An 18,250-nucleotide genomic window follows, 5' to 3' on the forward strand; every position below is an offset into this window, starting at 1 on the left:
AAGTAAGTGGCATATGATACAGCATAGATTAAGGACAACCTAGAGCAAAGGGTAGATCTGTATGTATACGATAGCATACTCAACCATCAATCACATCCGTGTCATCAGTCAAGTAATAGAGAAAATCTTCGGTGTATAATAAACCTCTTCATATGGCATTCATAAACTATAAAAACCGTTTGACTCTGTAGATATCACCGTAGTACCGAAAGAACAGAAAAAATAAATAGACAAAACTTACATAAGACCCTTGAAGGACATTGCAAGGGTTGTACGGGCAGAATATTCATTCACAAGAGTTAAAAGTTTCAGTTCAAGGATTGAATGAGACGCGGAGAGACAATCTCATGAAATTGCTTACAGCCTGTCTGGAAAGGCTCTTAGGAGGCTCACGGGTATACGGAAAATATTTGAGCCATTTGAGGTATGGGAACGGCATTGTATTATTCGGCGAGTCAGGGAAGCACCTGCAAAAATGCCTCAGATCCTGCATTCATGCAGAAAGCTTGGTCGCACAGGTAAGCATAAATATGTAAGGCGGAATTCCGTACCTTGAAACTTTAAACGCGAATAGATCTCTGCACCGATCTAGATTTCCCGCTGAAACATCATATTTTGTAAGCCATGTTTTAGTTCAGCTTACCATCGGGTTTCTGTACACTGCCTTGTATATACAGTGTCTTAATCCTGCTCCACACCCATTTTATTTCAGCTCTTTTTAACTTAGCTTGGTCACCCTGTAAGCCCCGTCCAGTTTTTATCAATGCTTTCCCTCTGCCTTCCCTTTTCTCTTTCAACACTCACAAAACCTCGCGTAACCACGGCCACATTTTTTTGCATCTGTCAGGAGTTCGGCCATCTGGTAAAGGAAGAAATGCAGCAGTTATGTCGCGTCTTCTGGCTAACGCTGTCGGGGCTATACTGCGGGACAAACACCTGAGGCACTGCGAGAATGTCGGTGCCCGTCACAACGCCACCCACACCACCAACGGGCAACGTCATGCTCACGTGCATACTCGCAATGCCCTCACTGGTTTGATGCTCACACACACCACTCTACAGACACTTTCTGTGGTTATGATATCGGCACATGACCGCAAGAAAGAAACCGCCTAATGCGTCACGCGTCGTCCGTGTACTGTTCCTAACGGCACCCTGGTTTTCCGGGGTCCACACAAGTCACAGAATGTACAAGTTTCATATCATCTAGGGCGATTTCTGTATGAGTGGTCTGTGCACATATGTCTGTGTGGCTGTGTTGAGCAATTATTGTCCCCCAGGCTGAAGGTTGAGAAAATATTGTTACTTACGCTGAGCAAATACTGGCACCTCAGCAAGGCTAAATCCACCTGTATTTCATTGCTACTCGCTTCCCCCTACATCCCCCCCCCCTCCCCCCGCTCCCACACACACACAAACACGATCACACACCCGTATACAACCAGAACCGCCCACAGTTCAGCGTATAACTGAAGCGTCACTTCAGGTCTAACATGGAAATTAAAATAATCCCCCGTGTTTCCCTTCTCTATATTTTGCTAGACCTGCGAAGGTAATCGTGCCTGAGCTCCTCTCGTCGTCTTATGTAAGCTCGTGCAATATTTGCGATTCGTCTTCAGCTGTCTCATTCGTGTTTACCTCGTGCTGAACGCCTAGTTGTGTCCCGATATCATCCTGGTTTCCAGAACACTTTAGCGTCAAACTTCGGGTATTCATCATCGTCCTCATCATCACCGCCCTACTTAGGTCCACTCCACGACGAAGGCCTCTCCCACTGACCTCCAACTGCCCCTGTCCTGCGCTGCTCGAGTCCATCCTTTGCCCCGAAATTCCTTATTTCGCCCCTCTATCGAAATACTGCACCTTCCCGTTCTTTTAGACCCATCTGTAGCTCTGTTAGCCTAATTGTCCACCGGTTGTCTTTCCGTCACACTACACGGCCAGCTAAAGCCCATTTATTTTTCCTTATTTGAACTTTGATATAGTTGAGTTTGTTTTATGATCCAGGAAGCTCGTTTCTTGCCCTCAAGTGTTACTCCTATCAATATTCGTTCCATGGCCCCTTTGACCAGACATAATTTTGCTTTCAGTTGTTTAATAAGGCGCCACGTTTCCGCTCGATATGTCATCACCACCAGCATGCATTGGTTGTATAGTCTTAATTTAGTGATAGAGGTAGCTTGCTTTCATTATTTGGGAGTGCTTGCCGAATGCACCAAAGCCTGCACCGGATTTCTCTCTCGTGGTTATAGGTCAGCCCTATGCAACAACCTGCCCGACGTAGTTATATTGTTTCACTTGCTCCATCGTTTCGTTATATATATATGCTGAAGAGGGGCTTTCGGGATGTTTATTTATCATAACTTTAGATTTATTCAAATTTATTTTTAGCCCCACGGCCACGCTTTCTGATTGCAGTTACCGGTGTTCTGCAGTCTCATTTAGCAAGACTATACGTCGCCTGCAAACCTCAAATGGATCAAGTATTCTTCTTGAATACTCCTTCCACGCATGCTGTAAGTAGTTATGTCAAGATGGTATCTCCCTGCTGCATTCTCTTTCGGATCGGAAATTTGTCGCTTTGCTTGTGAAGGTTCATCCTGCCCATACATCCCTTTTATACGTAGTCTAGAAGTCTTATGTACGTCTCCTCTATCCTCTAGTCTTTTAATGCTCACTTAATCAAAATCTTAGTTGCAGCTGCATTGTGCAGTTAAACCCACGTAATATTTATTTGACTACAACAGGAGAAGTCTGGAGATGTAATTTAAATGTAATTGGTGCCGGAACGGGAAAACATCACGTGCCGCTAGCCGGGCCTGGACGATATACCCGGTAATGAAGTCACGACGGTTTACAATGTGTTTTCACGCTATTTTAGCATTAAAAATGTTGATTTTAAGACATTTTGCGTCTAATATTGACTTTTGGTTTTGTTCGCGCACAATTATTACAGGTTAAAGCTCTAGCAATCGGCTAAACTTGGCACTACGGACTTGACAGCGTGTCGTTTCAGGTGACATCAGCCAATCCTTCGAAGGAAGCGGCGCGGCAAATTCGAACGCTGTTTTTTTTTTTTGTTTCAAAATGCGAGTAAATAAACAAAGCATGGCTCAAGCATTCCGCACTTTAGTCTGGTAAGGCAATTAGGCAATTTTTACAACTCACTTCAGAGTCCCTTTATCCGCAGGGAGCTGAAATGAAAATAAGATTGTTTAATTATTTTGTTTCGTAAATGGCTGAACGATGACAATATCTGTCAAATCAGTATGGTACTTGAACAAACTACAATCGTTCGAGCATTTTAAATAGACCTACATGTCTTTACAAATTCTGTTTTCTGGCAGAGTAATATGCCACGCAACCTTATGTAACGCCTTACACGCCTCGTACAGCCGGAAACAGTGGTAAACGGCGGACGTGTAAGAGACCCAGTTAAAACATTCTGTGTCGCCAAGTTTCCCCCTTTTCGCGTGGGAAGATAATCAGTAGTATCAGGGTATCGTCCCAGCTCTATAAGCTCTGTGGGCGTGTAATACGTCACAGCGTAGGACGCGTCTGCTATGGAGGTGGCGAGCGTCGCATATATTTATGACTCCATTCCTATACACTCCTTCCCGTACATTTCGGCGGATTCCCGTCGTATCAAACGGAAATTATGAAGAGTGCTTTTGCAGCGCGTGCGTGATGCAACGTGTAAAGAAAATCTTGCCTCTATAGTGCACTCTGCCAGATCGAGTCGTCGACCATTCTGAAGCCAAAAGTAACACAGCTGCCAACTTATACAAGCCACGGCAAAAATCGTTTATTATATGCTGTGAAGGTTTAGATTCGTCTCGATCGCCCCGTATAGACAGCAGACAACAAAAGTAGCGATGTATGTAAGTTCTCAGAATTGGTTTACTGTCGGAAGGGTTCTCACACTGTTTACAAGTTTTTAGCACTTGTGCAGCCCGGTCGGGTAGACCATAAACACACCGGCTCTCCTTCATTTCTATCGCAATTATTAAAGCGAAGCTCTCTATGGCTATAGGCTAGAGCAGATTATCTCCGGCAACAGACCGATGCAGACAAGAATCGCAGGCCAGCGTAGCGCTACCTTTCGGCGCCCACTCAAATTCCCGGTACCGTAAAACTGTGCGCCACACCTCAAACTTTTCAGCGTATGGAAAAAATCGCAAAAATAAAAAGAAAGCTCCTAGGGGCTTTACATTTTCGTGCAAGACAGCATATATTGCCCTTAAATTGTCTTCCCAGCAGGGCACTTATGCCATAGGTGAAGCCGACTTTCAAAATATCGGTGTAAACTTGATTTTTGTAAGTTGGCTTCTCCACAGTAGGGTATGGCCATCTACGGAGGGAGTGGGATTACAGAAAACGGCTCTAACTCTTGAGTTATAAAAAGTACGCCGAAAAAAATTGTATGACAATTAGCCGCTGAAAAGACCATACTATTACGCCTAGTTTCATTTACTTGTCGTAATTAGTTCATACCGCAGTTGTAACTGTTGCAGAAATAAGGCCTGCTGTCAATACATGTCGGATGGGGTATGGTTACAGAAAACGGCTGTGACTTGTTTTACCCGTAGTACGCGGAAACAAATTACATGACAGTTAGCTGCTAAGACGACTCTAATATTATGCACCACAGCTTCGCTGGTCATCGTTCTTCGCAGAGTATAGGGCACTGAATTTTAATAGTACCCTGCTCGGCGCACTAGAAGGCATATATGTGCATGTTTAATAACCCAGCTTCTAAATCCCACTGCTGCCTTGAACAGTGATCAGAAAGCAGATCATTTTCGTGCTGTTGAGCACGAGGACGCGGGTGCGATACCCAGCCGAGGCGGCTGCTTTTCTGATGGAAGCGAAAAGCGAAAACGCCCGTGTGTTCGAGATTTCGGCGCGCGTTAAGGATCCCCAGGTGGTCAAAAGTAATCCGGAGCCCTCCACTACGGCGCGCCTCATCGCCTGCGTTGCGCCGGCGCGTTAAACCCTACAATCAATCAATCAATCAATCAATCAATCAATCAATCAATCAATCAATCAATCAATCAATCAATCAATCAATCAATCAATCAATCAATCAATCAATCAATCAATCAATCAATCAATCAATCAATCAATCAATCAATCAATCAGATCAGATCATGTTCGATGCCCCCTCGTTGCCGGGGAAGAGGGAGACGAAACGCAACAACACTGTGCCAGTGTTCTGTTCAATGTGGTCCCATCTAAAACCGAAGGCAATGCCTATATTTCATATTTACGTAAAGAGACAAATGGACGCTTGAAATACATAATCTGGTTTAGGTTTAGTAAAACGCGTATTTTCATGAAAGCATGGTACATCTCTCTCGGTGTACGTATACGCATATTCGAGCACACGCGCGTATGTGTGTAACCAACAGGAACAGGATGACTCACGTTCTGAAACGGTCGGACGCTGTAGGTGAGTGTACCTATACCCCGCCCCACTTTCTTTTTGGTGCGCATAGACTAACTCAATAACATAGCAACAACAACAAAAAGCAAAAAAATAAAAAATAAAACCACAACGAATCGAGACACTTCGTGAACACCCCCCGAGCTCTCGAGTTTCGTGCCGACCGTATCTATGGGCGGCCGGAGAGCGAGAATGATCGGTATGTACCGTTCAGGAGTCCCGCCATTATCATATCCTCGTGCACGCACACATACAACAGCAGATAAGCTGCAAGCGGATGCGAGCTGTACGCGAGCGTTCCTCGCCATCGACTCGACGGCAGAACCGAACAAAGCTAGTGCGTGTACCACGTGACGTAGGTAGAACGACGTTGAGGACGAAAGACAAAGGACCGGAAAGGCGGCCGGGCCACTTACAGTGCGCGCAAATACAAACAAGCGCGAAGATAACCACCTCAGGAAGTCCCCCACGTAACCAGGACTCCGAAAAAAACAGATATACAAACGCGTTAAAGGCACCGTGCCGACCACTGCATGCCAGAGCGGACAAACGACCGATAGTGACTCCGAGTTGGACTATTCCTCGCTGATTCATCCTCTATGCGCGCGCAGGTCTGTCATGCGGTGTGTGAGTGCATGCGGGAGCATGCATGGCGGCGGCAACGTGTCCCGTCTTCCACTACCCTCTATGAGCACATCCGGGAAGCTCCAAAGTTCCCCGCAAACAAGGAACGTCGACTTCAAACCAATGCGCTGGACTATGCTCTGCTAAGTTAACCTTTCCGTTTTGTTTCAAAGCTCCAGTACCATCGGCCTTCACTGTGAACAGTATTGACGGCCTCGCCTTCCACAGAGCAAGTGCCGTTTAAAGCAACATTTGCTTTCACAACTTTCCATACCCCGCAGGCAAAGCTAGTTGGTTCAGGTGACGCAACCGTAATAATCCAACGCACCAAGGACAACATGACGCGTAGTTTACTTTAGATTAACATCGTGTACCCGGCCATTTTCCTTCCCGTTCACGGCATTTCGGTTGCCATCTTTATCAACGGTGTATTATCGCACAAGTGTCAACTGCTCCCCAGCCACGCTCATTTTGAGTCCCCTAGCGTGTCTTCGCCATTTTGTAGCAGGCTGCATTCAATCCTAACGCTTCCACTCTTCCCCCCTTAAGCAGCCAGCAAGCTAATTCCGCGCGGCAACAAAGCCCGTCTCACTCACCCCTTCTTCTTCCCTTTTTCCCCCTTCGTCGTTTTCCTTTGTAACACCGTCCCGAAGAGGCCTCCCGCGGTGTCTCCTACCACGCCGCGCCAGCCCTTTCCTCTCGCTTGTCTTCGCAGAACACACCGGGCGCTTCCTCGGAGTCGTCGCGCAATCTCGCGCACCCCTTCTGGTCCTTGGCGGCCCACTTAACGCACGCAAGGATTGAGCAACCTGTCACGGCGCGCCATAAATCCTCGCCCTGCATTGTGTCGCTGAAAGCCCACAGAGAGAAGACGTGTACAAGCAGGAGAAGAGAAAGGCCGCCATCCGCATTCACGTGTCAGTGAAGCCGCGGGAGATGAATGAAGCGGAGAAAAGAAGAGAAGCGTGGCGCTCGCCGTTCTTCTACTCTCTCGAGAGAAGAGAGACGCCACTCGGGAGGAGACGAAGAAGACGTGGGGCGGGGAGAGCGGGGAGGTGTTGTTGCGGCGTCTTGGCCGCGTCGGCGGCGTTCGCGCGGCGGCGGCGGCGGTACAAACAGCGGCCCCACGTCTCGTCGGCGTGACAGAGCGGTCCTCCACCTCGGCGGCCCCAAGTGAGTCAAGGTCGGGGGAAGCCCCCCCTAGCAGGAGGCCCAGCGCCGACGCAGACGCCAGCCGCCGCTCCGCTCGACGCCGATCGATGCCTGGCGCCCCCGTTTCTTTCCTCCTTCGTGTTCACCCGCTGGTCCTGGCGAGACACGGCCATCGATGGCCAGCGGCCACGCCGAGCGCCCGACCACGCTCACGTGCGCCGACTTCATCCCTCGCGTCTCTCCCCCTCGTCCACATCATGCATGTACTGGGGAATCCATCTCCCTCCGGGTGGGGTGCGCACTACATCGAGCGTAGGCTAGTTCAGACTCGAGACTATGTCCGCTGTTACAAGAGCGCCGGTAGCGGGTGTACCCGAATAGATCGTATACGGTCGCGAGACCGTGGTTGTTCCTGGCCGCACTGTGGCGCATCGGCAATCCGCATCGATCGGCGGACCGAAAAAGAGCGAGTAATGGCGCTTGTTCAAAGTTTCCCCGTCCCGACGGCGCATGTAAATTGTCCTCTTGCGTCACCACCGGCCGTTTGCTGGAGACGCCGAGCAAACCGATAAGCGAAAACGAGCAGTTGGCTTGCTTTTGCAAAAGGAAGAGAAACTACGGGGTGCTCCTTGGAGTGACGAAAGAACGAAAGAGCCTGCTTACGGTATCCTCGCATCCCTAGCTCGTTGTGAAGTTAACCGCCCAACAATCACGGCAGCACAGACTGCTGCTTGTTTCAGAACAAAAAAACACGAATTCACGCTGATCACGAGAAGCATAACTACGATGGCTCCACGCAGAAGTCACGAACGCGTTTTCACCTGCTCGATACTATCTCGTCGGGACTCAGATACGAGCTACGACGTATGTGGTGGTGGTGGTACCAAGTAGATGGCTTTTACCCACTCAGGGGGATTGGCCAGGAAATGGGTGCTTTACCTAAAGAAGCTATACAGGTTTTGGGGAAAAAGAAAAAAATATTTACATAGTACAATACATTATTAGCAGAGGATTAGAGAAATAAAAGTGAAGAGATAATAGCCAAAGTAAGAAAAAACCCAATTGCAAGAAAATCAGGAAGTATTACGAAGAGAAAATGCAGAAGAAGCAGCGGGCAAGACCAGCATATGTACGATTGACAGGGGAATGCGGCAGGGCCAAACGACAGCTATTACGGCAGGTAATTGATTCTAGAATGAATGAGTGCAACGCACGGCAAATAACCCCGTGGCAGAAGCCCAGTATTTTCGCCCCGAATGACAAAACTTGTTCGCAGACAGTGGGAGGTTTAGCCTGTTACATGTGCCTTCTATGTGCCTTCGTCGTATAAAGAATGCATCGGAGTGCACGCGCCAACGCTGTCGTTCTCTGGCATGCGTCTACGCAAAGACGACAGCTTGCGGCGTCGCAAATCATGACCGAGCGCCCAAGTTTGTAATTGAATGGAATGGACGACTGTATTCTTAGAAGGAGGCCCAGAGATCCTGTTGTGGGATATGGGAGTAAAGGTGCGGGAAGATGGTTTAAATAAAGCTTGTTCACGGCACTTAGGGCGTTCACTAGAGCTGGTCAGGTCTTGTTACGCCCGTATATAGGGCTACCACGTGCGCGAAGTTTCGAAGACAATCTGAGATAAAAATGGGTCATCCGGGAACCACAAAAAACTTTACACAAGGCCCCATAAATTCTGTCTACTAGCTAAAGTATTGTAGCTATCCTCACTTGGCAACTAGCGCAAGGGTACTATAGATAAAGGCAAAATTGCGAGTTCGCACCGTTTTCTTTCATCTTTAGAATATGCTTGCACTGCTATAACTTAATCCTGTTATATATCGCCAGAACCCACTGATTGTTCAGCGATTTAGGATGAATAAAAGTATGTCAGTCTAGAAATCACGCCAAGCTTTCTTCGTATGCGCAGTAACGTACGGGGGGAGAGGAGGTAGCGATTATACGGTATACCAAGAAACCAGCGTGGGCAAGCAAGAGTGCAGTGTTCTGGGAAAGAGTGGGGGCTGACGACAGTACGGGCTGCGCATCAATTACTGAACGCGTGGTAAGCTGACGGGGCTCAAACAAATCCGAAGAAAAATGAGCAAGGTTGCATGTTGTGCCCGCCATACATGGCCAAAGTACGAAGCTGAAATTCTAGCTAGGACGAAGAAGGGTGGAGAAACACCAGCGCTGGTGGTGATATTGTTCTTTTCTGGTGTTTGCTCGGCCTTTTTCGTCATTGTTCTTTGCGCCGTTTTATGTCACTATGATAAACCAACTTGCCCCTGCCACCTTGATGTTACAAGCTCTTGGAACTATTCAGCAAGCATTACGGTGAACAAAGTAGATTTAATTGTAAGTATTTTGGCTTGCAACAACATGATCTCTTCAATCAAAGGGCTGCGATTCAACCTTAATTAAATAAGAGAGCGCCGAAAACGTATTTTATGTCCGATTATCGCTGTAATATCTATAGTATACATTAAAGTCACTGGCACATGACCACATAAACAGAAGCCGCTGCTCCTTACACGTTGACAGCTGTCAAGCTATTCCAACTGTGCTCAAATGTTCTGTAATCCATGCCCATTTGTTAATTTTAGGTTACTGCGAACGTGCAGCGCAATTTAGAACAAATGCGTATATTACAAGGGTTTAGAGAGTGAAAATGGGTTTTTCATCGCAAAGTATTTAGGTTGTAGGCGCGTAAACGTAGCATGCACACTATTACCGAAGATTCGTCGCTCTTACTTGACGTCACTCCAAAAAAAGAACCAGCGTCCGCCCGAAATACAGGGCTGAAGTTGCGGAAAATAATACGTACCGGCGGCAGCGCCATGACTGGAAAGCAAGCACGAAGGGTTACGCGCACTCGCGCGATTCCTGCGCTCCTTATCGCGTCTATATGTTCCGTAAACAGATTGCGGGCTTGATACGAAACGGAGCGACATTCATCCAGACGAGGGCGTTTATTCCGCCTCTCTGTCGCCTTGCCAAGAAGGGATGTACAGGCTTCCCTGATACGCGGGGCTGGGCGAGCTCTGTCTGCTTGATGCGGTTATCTGCTGTGTACACACAGACCCACGTAGGAAATGAAAATAGAATGGGATGGGTGCGAGTACGCGGCCTTGGAGGAGGGAAAGGGAGCTTGGGGCGTCAGGGCTGCATTCCTAAGACCTTTCTGCGGGAGAACCCACAAATGGTTTCATTGCTAGGAAAGCGAACGCAGCGATAATCGACACAAGAAGGTATTATAAACCATTGTAGTCCCTGCTACACACGTGTCATGATTGTACGCTTAGCGCGTACACAAAAGAGGTTCCGGTAAACACCTGTCGGATATAACCATGAAACTTAGCGAAGTTTTATTCGAGACATCTCACAACAAAATAGTTTTGTTGTTGTGCGTTTTTTTTTTTTTTTTGCGCAAAGAGTGCCAAAGAGACGCAACAAAACAGACCAAATGACAAACACCGATAGGCTTCGTCGTACTCCATCGGATTGTTTCCAAGTTTGCTTCACAACTGATCTCGCGATCGTCGCCTCGCTAGTACAGATTGCTGTATTGCCAGAAATGGTAGTTTAACCCGACACGAGAGCTTTAAAGAATCCACGGTGCATTTTGAATATCCCTTACATCAATATATATGTTGAGCCGAGAAGACAGCGCCATCTTGGTTACTTTGAAACCACTTTATTGGAAAGCCCACCGTCCTTTAAACATTCGGTCCATTGTGGCCTGTTAATGGAGTCGCGAAGACCACGAGTGTACTTAGGGCCCGTAAGCGCAACCAATAGCGGTACCCCGCTTCTACGAATATAAAGTGCGTTCATTCCCAAATGCTTGAAAATAATGAATATACAGTATATTGACCGAATGCTGTCGTAGCCCGCAAAACACGCTTTATTGCGGAGCTTTCCAGCGATAGCTGTGACGCTGAACTCTTCACCCCCCCCCCCCCCCCCCCCACCCCTCCCTACCAAGACAAAATCACCTGTTACAGTCAACATAACCATCGTAACTGTCATCGCCGTCTTCATGAATGCAAGATCCTGACTTTAAAAAAAAAAAAAAACGTAAGCCCTTGCAATTGTTTTGCGTCGACGCGCGAATAGTCAGCAGCAGTGCATGCTTTCACTGCGTTCCGCTTTTCAGTTTTTTTCTTCCAGCGTCAGCCATACTGGGCGGTTCGTACGTGTTTCGTGTAGACATGGCCGAAAACCCGCAAGCGTGTTTCATCGCGCACTCAAACGCAACGCGGCGAAGCTCACTTACCAACTCCGCGTAATGAAGGCTGTACTTCCGAATTTCACTCAACATAAAAAAAAAAAAACATGGCGAGGGATCGTGGCACCAGGATCGTAAACCTTGACGCTGTATACAACGGAAACGGATGTTGCACGCTTACTTTTACCGTCAACCGCACATCTTTAGTAAGTGCTCCCTGCTGGTTTACATCTACGTGCGTACACTGTGAGAGAAATAATGCATGAACAAGTGAACTGATAGCGGGTTGCCGAAGAGGGTAACACGTTAAGATCGCGTGACCCACTATCTCACCAAGAAAGGCAATATAAATGCAATCCCACCGAATCAGACAGTTAATGTCAATGTAATCGCACCGATTCAGCAAGTAAAACCGATGCGCAATGTCATATCAAATGTCGAGACAATGTAATACCCAATAGCCGATGCTTTCAATTCGCGTCGAGTCGCTGCTATAACCTATCATTTATTTTTTCTTCACCGTAAAGACATTTCGTACCCAAAGATACCAGCGCAGCTGGCGTATACGGCAGCGAGCTTTGATGATAACGCTTTGCAGTCCGCTCCGATGGCACGAGGAGTCATCACGAATACGGAAAGTATTTGCAGTTAAGCCATCCTTAGAAGTTTTGAAAGGTATCTGCTGTGCGTTACGCGATATAATGTCGCCTCAAGCGTCCTTGTTCGAGCAATTATGCTTCTGGATATAATTTGAATGAAAATTTTTTCGTTCAATTCTATTCCGTTAGGGAGGAACGTACGCTGCCTCGGGACCGGGCGGTTCCAAATTGTGCAAAACGCTCGTACAGCAATTTTTGGCAATAAATAACTCATTCTTCTTTCCTTCTCTTTCCTTTCTCTTTCTTCGCCTGCATGGTGATTGAGAAGTTTATATGCCTGCCTATTAAAAACACGCGCTGGCAGTGTCCGGTCCAGGAACCAGCCTAAAAACGAGTTTGTTTTGGCTATGGCGATATGAACTGGTGCGTTAAAAGCGTTTGAAATACCATTGTTACACCGATGTCGGCCGTTCAGTCCGCAGATGGCGATACCACGCTCGACATCTCGCAGTCTAGCCCTTGGACAAGATCCAATGTGTCGAAACGCTCCCTCAGTTATTTTTAGAAACGAAGCTTCGCGCCGGCCTGCGGGCGCACTCGTGTGGTCTATAGACATTTCAACATCAAAATTACGCTCACGTCCATGTTCGCACCATTCCTTGCACGCTCTAAAGCACCCCAGATCACCTTAATTAAGTCGCACTCTCCCACACAATGTGTCTCAAAGCGAAAGTGGCGTTTCACCACCACCCCTCCCCCTCCTATTGTTCCTTCGGTGATTACCGCTGGCAGGTTTCGCAACACCATAAACATGCACTCCTTTTCTTCTCTCTTTTTTTCTGATTAATCGTTTGGGATCTCGTGTTTGTGTCGCCCCGACTGAATTGGTCCAGCAACATGCCCGTTCGGAGCATGCAAGCGCATATAAACGCTGACATACCGAGTTCTTTCTGTGGCGTTGCCACCCTTTGGCATGTCGGCATTCCAAGAAGCCGCTCTCGGAGTGGCACGCAGCCATTGCATGCAAGAGCAGCGGCGGCGGCAACGACAGAGCCCTATATACGCGGTCTGTCCGGTTCTTTCGCAAACACGCCCGCCAACGGGCCAAATGAACCCGGGAATCCACTCGCGATGCGGAAGAAACGCGGCGAGAGAGCGCGCGTGTCCGTTCCTCTTGTCAGTGCGTGCCGGTCACTGTTGGGAGACGCATGGAGGCGATGGCGTCGACAGTGTGACTTATGGAACGCTGCGGGCAAGCCTCCTTCCAAACGCTGCCTCAGTGTCAGAGCCCTAAGCGGTATATTATCTCTCTCTCTCTCTCTCTCTCTCTCTCTCTCTCTCTCTCTCTCTCTCTCTCTCTCTCTCTCTCTCTCTCTCTCTCTCTCTCTCTCTCTCTCTCTCTCTCTCTCTCTCTCTATCTCTCTCTCTCTATCTCTATCTATCTATCTCTCTCTCTCTCTCTCTCCACACACGACCACCCATGCGTTTATGCTTCCGGTACCTGTGTTTGTGTATTCGTTTCTTTGCTCAGGAAGACTAATCGTTGCCTATAATCGCCCCGTCTGCAATGAAGCTATATATGTGGGCGGCTAAATGTGCGTTGAACACAATAACATTTTTTTGTGGATGTGCAGAGTGGCAACAGGCTTTATATTTGCATTCACGTGATGTTACAACGGGGTATTAGGCGGCGAGATGCGGAACCTCGAAATTCGGCGGAATTGAGGGCGTCACAACCTCAGACGCATGCAGCATCTATATCTTGTCGGGAAATTCGAACGCTGTCAGTGAAGTATAAATGGACTGCAGAGATATATGATATGACGACGATATATGATGTCGTTCGTGCGTGCTGTATATGAAGAACAGGTCAATACGCGAAGAACGGACGCCGTAACGTCAAACGAGCTTACTTCGGCAGAAGCCAACGCTGACATGACAGCCCATTAAGTAAATTTCAAATGAGACGATCATTTGCATCGGCAAAAAATAACGCTGTACGCGAGAAGCGGGGGGCAAGAAGAATTGATTTGATCTCGCTGGGTTGGAAATTGACGGATATGTATTTGCAGACGAGAGCGCTCCCCCTCAAAGACTGCCGTTTCATGTCAGGTATAAGGTAAGTATGTTTATGCACATGCTTAGGTGTCATAGACCTATATATGCATGGTAAAATGAAGTCACGTGCTGCATCCAGCAGATTACGCCCGAGACACAAAAATCCGCACTGCAGACTTAAAGCCGAAATTGTCAAAAGATGGCGGAATTAAAGTCCCACGCACGTGTTAACATAAACCGCATCGGTACAAATTGAATATTAGATATCTACAAACGTGTTTGACGCTGTATCAGCACAGTATGCACCTGTACGCGCAAAAACTTCAATAATCGCTCTCCCGCGAGCAGTCGAGTTCCAATATGCATCCGTAAACAGCCCCCGACCCCACGCCAGCAGCTTTGAATCTGTAAGCTTAGCACGCTTCCATGCTGTTTCCTTGATTTATGCTCTTTGTCGCTTGAAACACTCGTCCTTATAGCATGTTTTTTCCTGGCCCAGAAATAAATGTCTAGGGCTCTTATGCTGCAGGTTAGGAGTACAAGTACTGCATACACACGTGCCGGCGCACCCCGCGTATACACGCCGTATAATTTGACAGGTTATATCCTTTCACGAACTTAATCCAATATTTCTCGCACAGAAATTGCACTCTCGCACAGAAATTGCAGAAGCACGCTAGGGCGGCGGATAAACTTTCCCCATCTGAGATTTCTTGAAGGAACATTGAAGACATGAACAAACACCGCCCGATTCGAACTTAAGGGCCTGGAATGTGTAGGCCACGCAGTTCCTTCGATCTATACCTCAACCCATAATTGGTGACGTCAGCTGTGATGACACACTTCACAGTCGGCCTGGCCGGATCTACTGCACTGCGAGCATGGCAAACCTGTATAGCCTGTGCACGAACAAGGAAGGCATCGACCTTGTTGACTATTAATTACGGAGAATCAAAATTCGTACGACTGAAGCGGCATCGGTCACATCTGTGGACTAACGTGACGCCTTTGCTGTATGTAGTTCATGAGGTAACCGCTAAGCGCGCTTGCTGTTTTGTCTTCTTCATGTTTTGTAGATACAAAGGCTGCGTACACTTCTGCGAAACCGCTAAGTAGAGGTAACACGAGCTAAACTACACCATTAAGCAATGAATAAGAGCTCAACGTATTCACTTCAAATTCACTTTAACGTGCGACAAAATCCATCATAAAGGCGACATCTGTGGCCGGAAATAGGATCGGGGACCCCATTCGTAGCAGCATGGCGCCTATAGCCAAGGACTAAATTATGTCGCCACCGCGGTGGGCATGTGATCCCAAGCGTTTCGAAAGCTTGTCATCCCTCAATTCTCTCTCTGCTTACGCATTTGGTTCACCCTTTGTGCGGTGCGGAAAAAATGCGTCTGCCAGCGAGCCTGCCCAAACGGAAATCACGCGCGCTTGGCGAGATTCTTGCTTTAGAGGCGACGCCCCCCCCCCCCCCCCCCCCCATGCACGTTGCGCTGGCATTCAAAAACAGCTGCACTGCTGAAATACCCGCTAACAGTTTGTTCTCATCCAGCCTGAAAGCATGCACTTCCTACCAGACGTCTCGCATATATCCGCAGTCTTATACGGCACCCCACACTGAATACATGCAAAGTGGCGAACGACGCCGACGTTGATATAAACAAGTCCGGCAGCACAAGCGTTGCATATGCGCTCGTAATAGAAGGGGCATGCTCGAACGTTTACAGGCTGTGGAGTTTACACACGCTTCGCACAGGCGTCCAGATTCATAGCGTCGTGATGGAGAGAGGAAGCGCAACGCAGCGAATCACGCTTTCCGCTGCGCGCCGCCATCGACACGCAGTCTTGCACACATATGTGAGCGTGCCTGATCGGCCAGGGAAGTCTCCGCGGCAATCTCCGCCGTTTAAAAAGCGTCGCACCTTGCCCGCAAAGGGGTTCGCCGCCGCCACGCATGCTCCAAGGAAGAGAAGCGGAGACTCTTGGGAAACCAGCGTACACACACTCTCGGGGCGCGAGAAAATGACGCGCAAACACGCGGCGCGGCGGTGGAGATGCTCTCGGTTACGCAATGAGTCGTTCCGAGAATGGACGTTCCGGGAACGGGGCTCCGTTCCGCGGCCTCCGTGGAAGGAGAATGCGCACTCTGGAAAAAGGAAGCCGGCAGTGCTGCGCCGTGGTGGTGGAGCTCTCTCCTCCTCCGCAACAGCGGCGGCCATTAGTGGAGGTGCCGTTACCGGTTGTGTTGTGCTGCGCGCCTGTTTGCGAGAAGCGGCGAGCACAATGTTTCGAATTGTGGTGTTTGCCTTTTTTTTCTTTTTTCAACTGCTTCTGGCGGTCCCACCCTCTGAGAGAAATCGCTTTCCTCTCACAAGTGCCTTCTTTTTTCCGCGGAAAAGAAGAAAAAGAACGCTGAGAACGCTTCAAGTGGTGCATGTGCATGTGAGCGGCGTGAGGAGACCATTCAGAAAATATACCTTAAATTGATGCGAACTACGCTATGCATCTCAAAATTGCATTCTCAGGACGCATGATGTACGTATACACACAGCGTACACATTTGGACCGGGATACAGCGAAACACTTTTTACGAATTACCCGAATTAACGAACAAATTCGTAGCTACCCCGCAGTTGACCAGCATGCTTATCTCTTTCTCAGTTTTACGAAGTTCCCGATTTGACCAAATAAAATGGCGGATCCCAATGGAAGTTAACACGTTAAGTCAGGGTTCAACTTGATAAGTACGCTCACACGCGCGCCACTTAAAGCTTCCACAACTCTCTTGAATGTGAAACAAATGAATGACGACACACTGAGCTCTTCGGCCGATCCGTGGGAAGGTCTTCAAACGGCCTGTTGGCTTTCCCTCTTGCTTTCCCGGCTGAACCTCCAGCAGTAACATGAGCGGTGTGTATACGGTGTACGCGCGTATACATTACCATCAAATGAAGAGGTCCGTTTGACGACTGTACACGTAAATGTTCGCCGAAGATGGTTAAAAACGGATTAGCTATATATATGGCTCCGCCATTGCAGGTCACGTGCGTCGCTAAATTATCGCTTTCTCCTATTTATTTGTGTCGGATATACAACTGTGTACAGTTACTCAGCTGTCAAGTTAATCACCAAGTAACACAGGAGTGCCTGTGGGTCTATACGAAGACTCAAGTCGCGGGGATGCCACCGCGTTAAAGGGACCGGGCAACACTTTCCATAAACGCTTTCACTCTTTCTTCGCGTCTGGAAGCACTGCGAAAGCTATACTTATCACCAGTACGGAGCACGGCGCTGCGCAATTTGCTCGCCGCAGAACTATCCGCCTTCCGTTTCGGCTTTGTTTTGTGGCTTTTTTTTCTATAGCGGCTATCGAATGCGTTCATTGCTATACGACGAAAAGTAAACGGCCAGTAACCGCTTTACCGCTGTAATGACGTAATTCGGTGCTCAAAGAGCGCCAAGATTCTGGAAAGACAGCAAAATGCTTTGAGCAAGTTTAAAGTTATCTGATGGGCATAGAGCAGCAATTTCTAACTGAGGTATACAAGTTTTGTGACCCCCTATTCTATAAGTCCTGGATGTGTTTGTTCTGAAAGCATTTAAAATTAAAAAAAAAAACTGCTGGGAAAAAATGCTGCAGGGTCCCTTTAATAACGCGACCTGAGTCTGGCTTGTATATGACGATGGCATCATGTGCTTGCTTGAGAGGTGGAAAGATCCAATGGAGTCTTGAAATGAGGATCCCCCCAATCGCCCTGCAGTAGCATCTATTTGTCTTTTTTTCCGATAAAGTTATTGATGATGATAATGTCCATTGGAGGGTACTGGACTCCCTCGTGGCCTTGGCCAGAGAGTGACATCTGTTGTGTACAGCGCGTAAACCATATACCCGTTTCCCTTTTATTGTCAGGCCGAAGGGCCACCTGTTACAACAAACGTTCCAACATCGTCAAAGTTCTGATAAGAGCTGTGTTTAGAAACTTCGTCCGTCACACCTGGTGGTTGTCAGGGGGGACAGATTAAATGGGTGCACGAAAACGCAACGATTGACAGCTGCGTGTAAATTAGTGGAAAACAAGGGAAAGACCTTCAAGCACATTCCTGCTTGCTATGTATACGTGTGTATAGAGAAGTGCCCGA

The 18,250-nt window shown here is 48.0% G+C and overlaps 1 protein-coding gene across 3 annotated transcripts in view; it reads right to left on the bottom strand.

Annotated features, from left to right (window-relative positions):
* LOC144174764 (uncharacterized) overlaps nucleotides 1-18,250 on the bottom strand; it is a 163,337-nt gene that overhangs the window by 28,834 nt on the left and 116,253 nt on the right. For 2 of the 3 annotated variants that reach the window (XM_077703631.1, XM_077703632.1), the window contains one exon: nucleotides 3,169-3,194. The exons of the other annotated variant lie outside the window; for it this stretch is intronic. The gene's annotated coding sequence lies outside the window, so the exon portion shown is untranslated. The remainder of the gene's footprint in view (nucleotides 1-3,168; nucleotides 3,195-18,250) is intronic. 3 annotated transcript variants of the gene reach the window in all.

The sequence above is a fragment of the Haemaphysalis longicornis genome, unplaced genomic scaffold (genome assembly GCF_048455015.1).
Source record: "Haemaphysalis longicornis isolate Haplotype H1 unplaced genomic scaffold, Haemaphysalis longicornis Haplotype H1 scaffold_3, whole genome shotgun sequence".
Lineage (NCBI taxonomy): Eukaryota > Metazoa > Arthropoda > Arachnida > Ixodida > Ixodidae > Haemaphysalis > Haemaphysalis longicornis.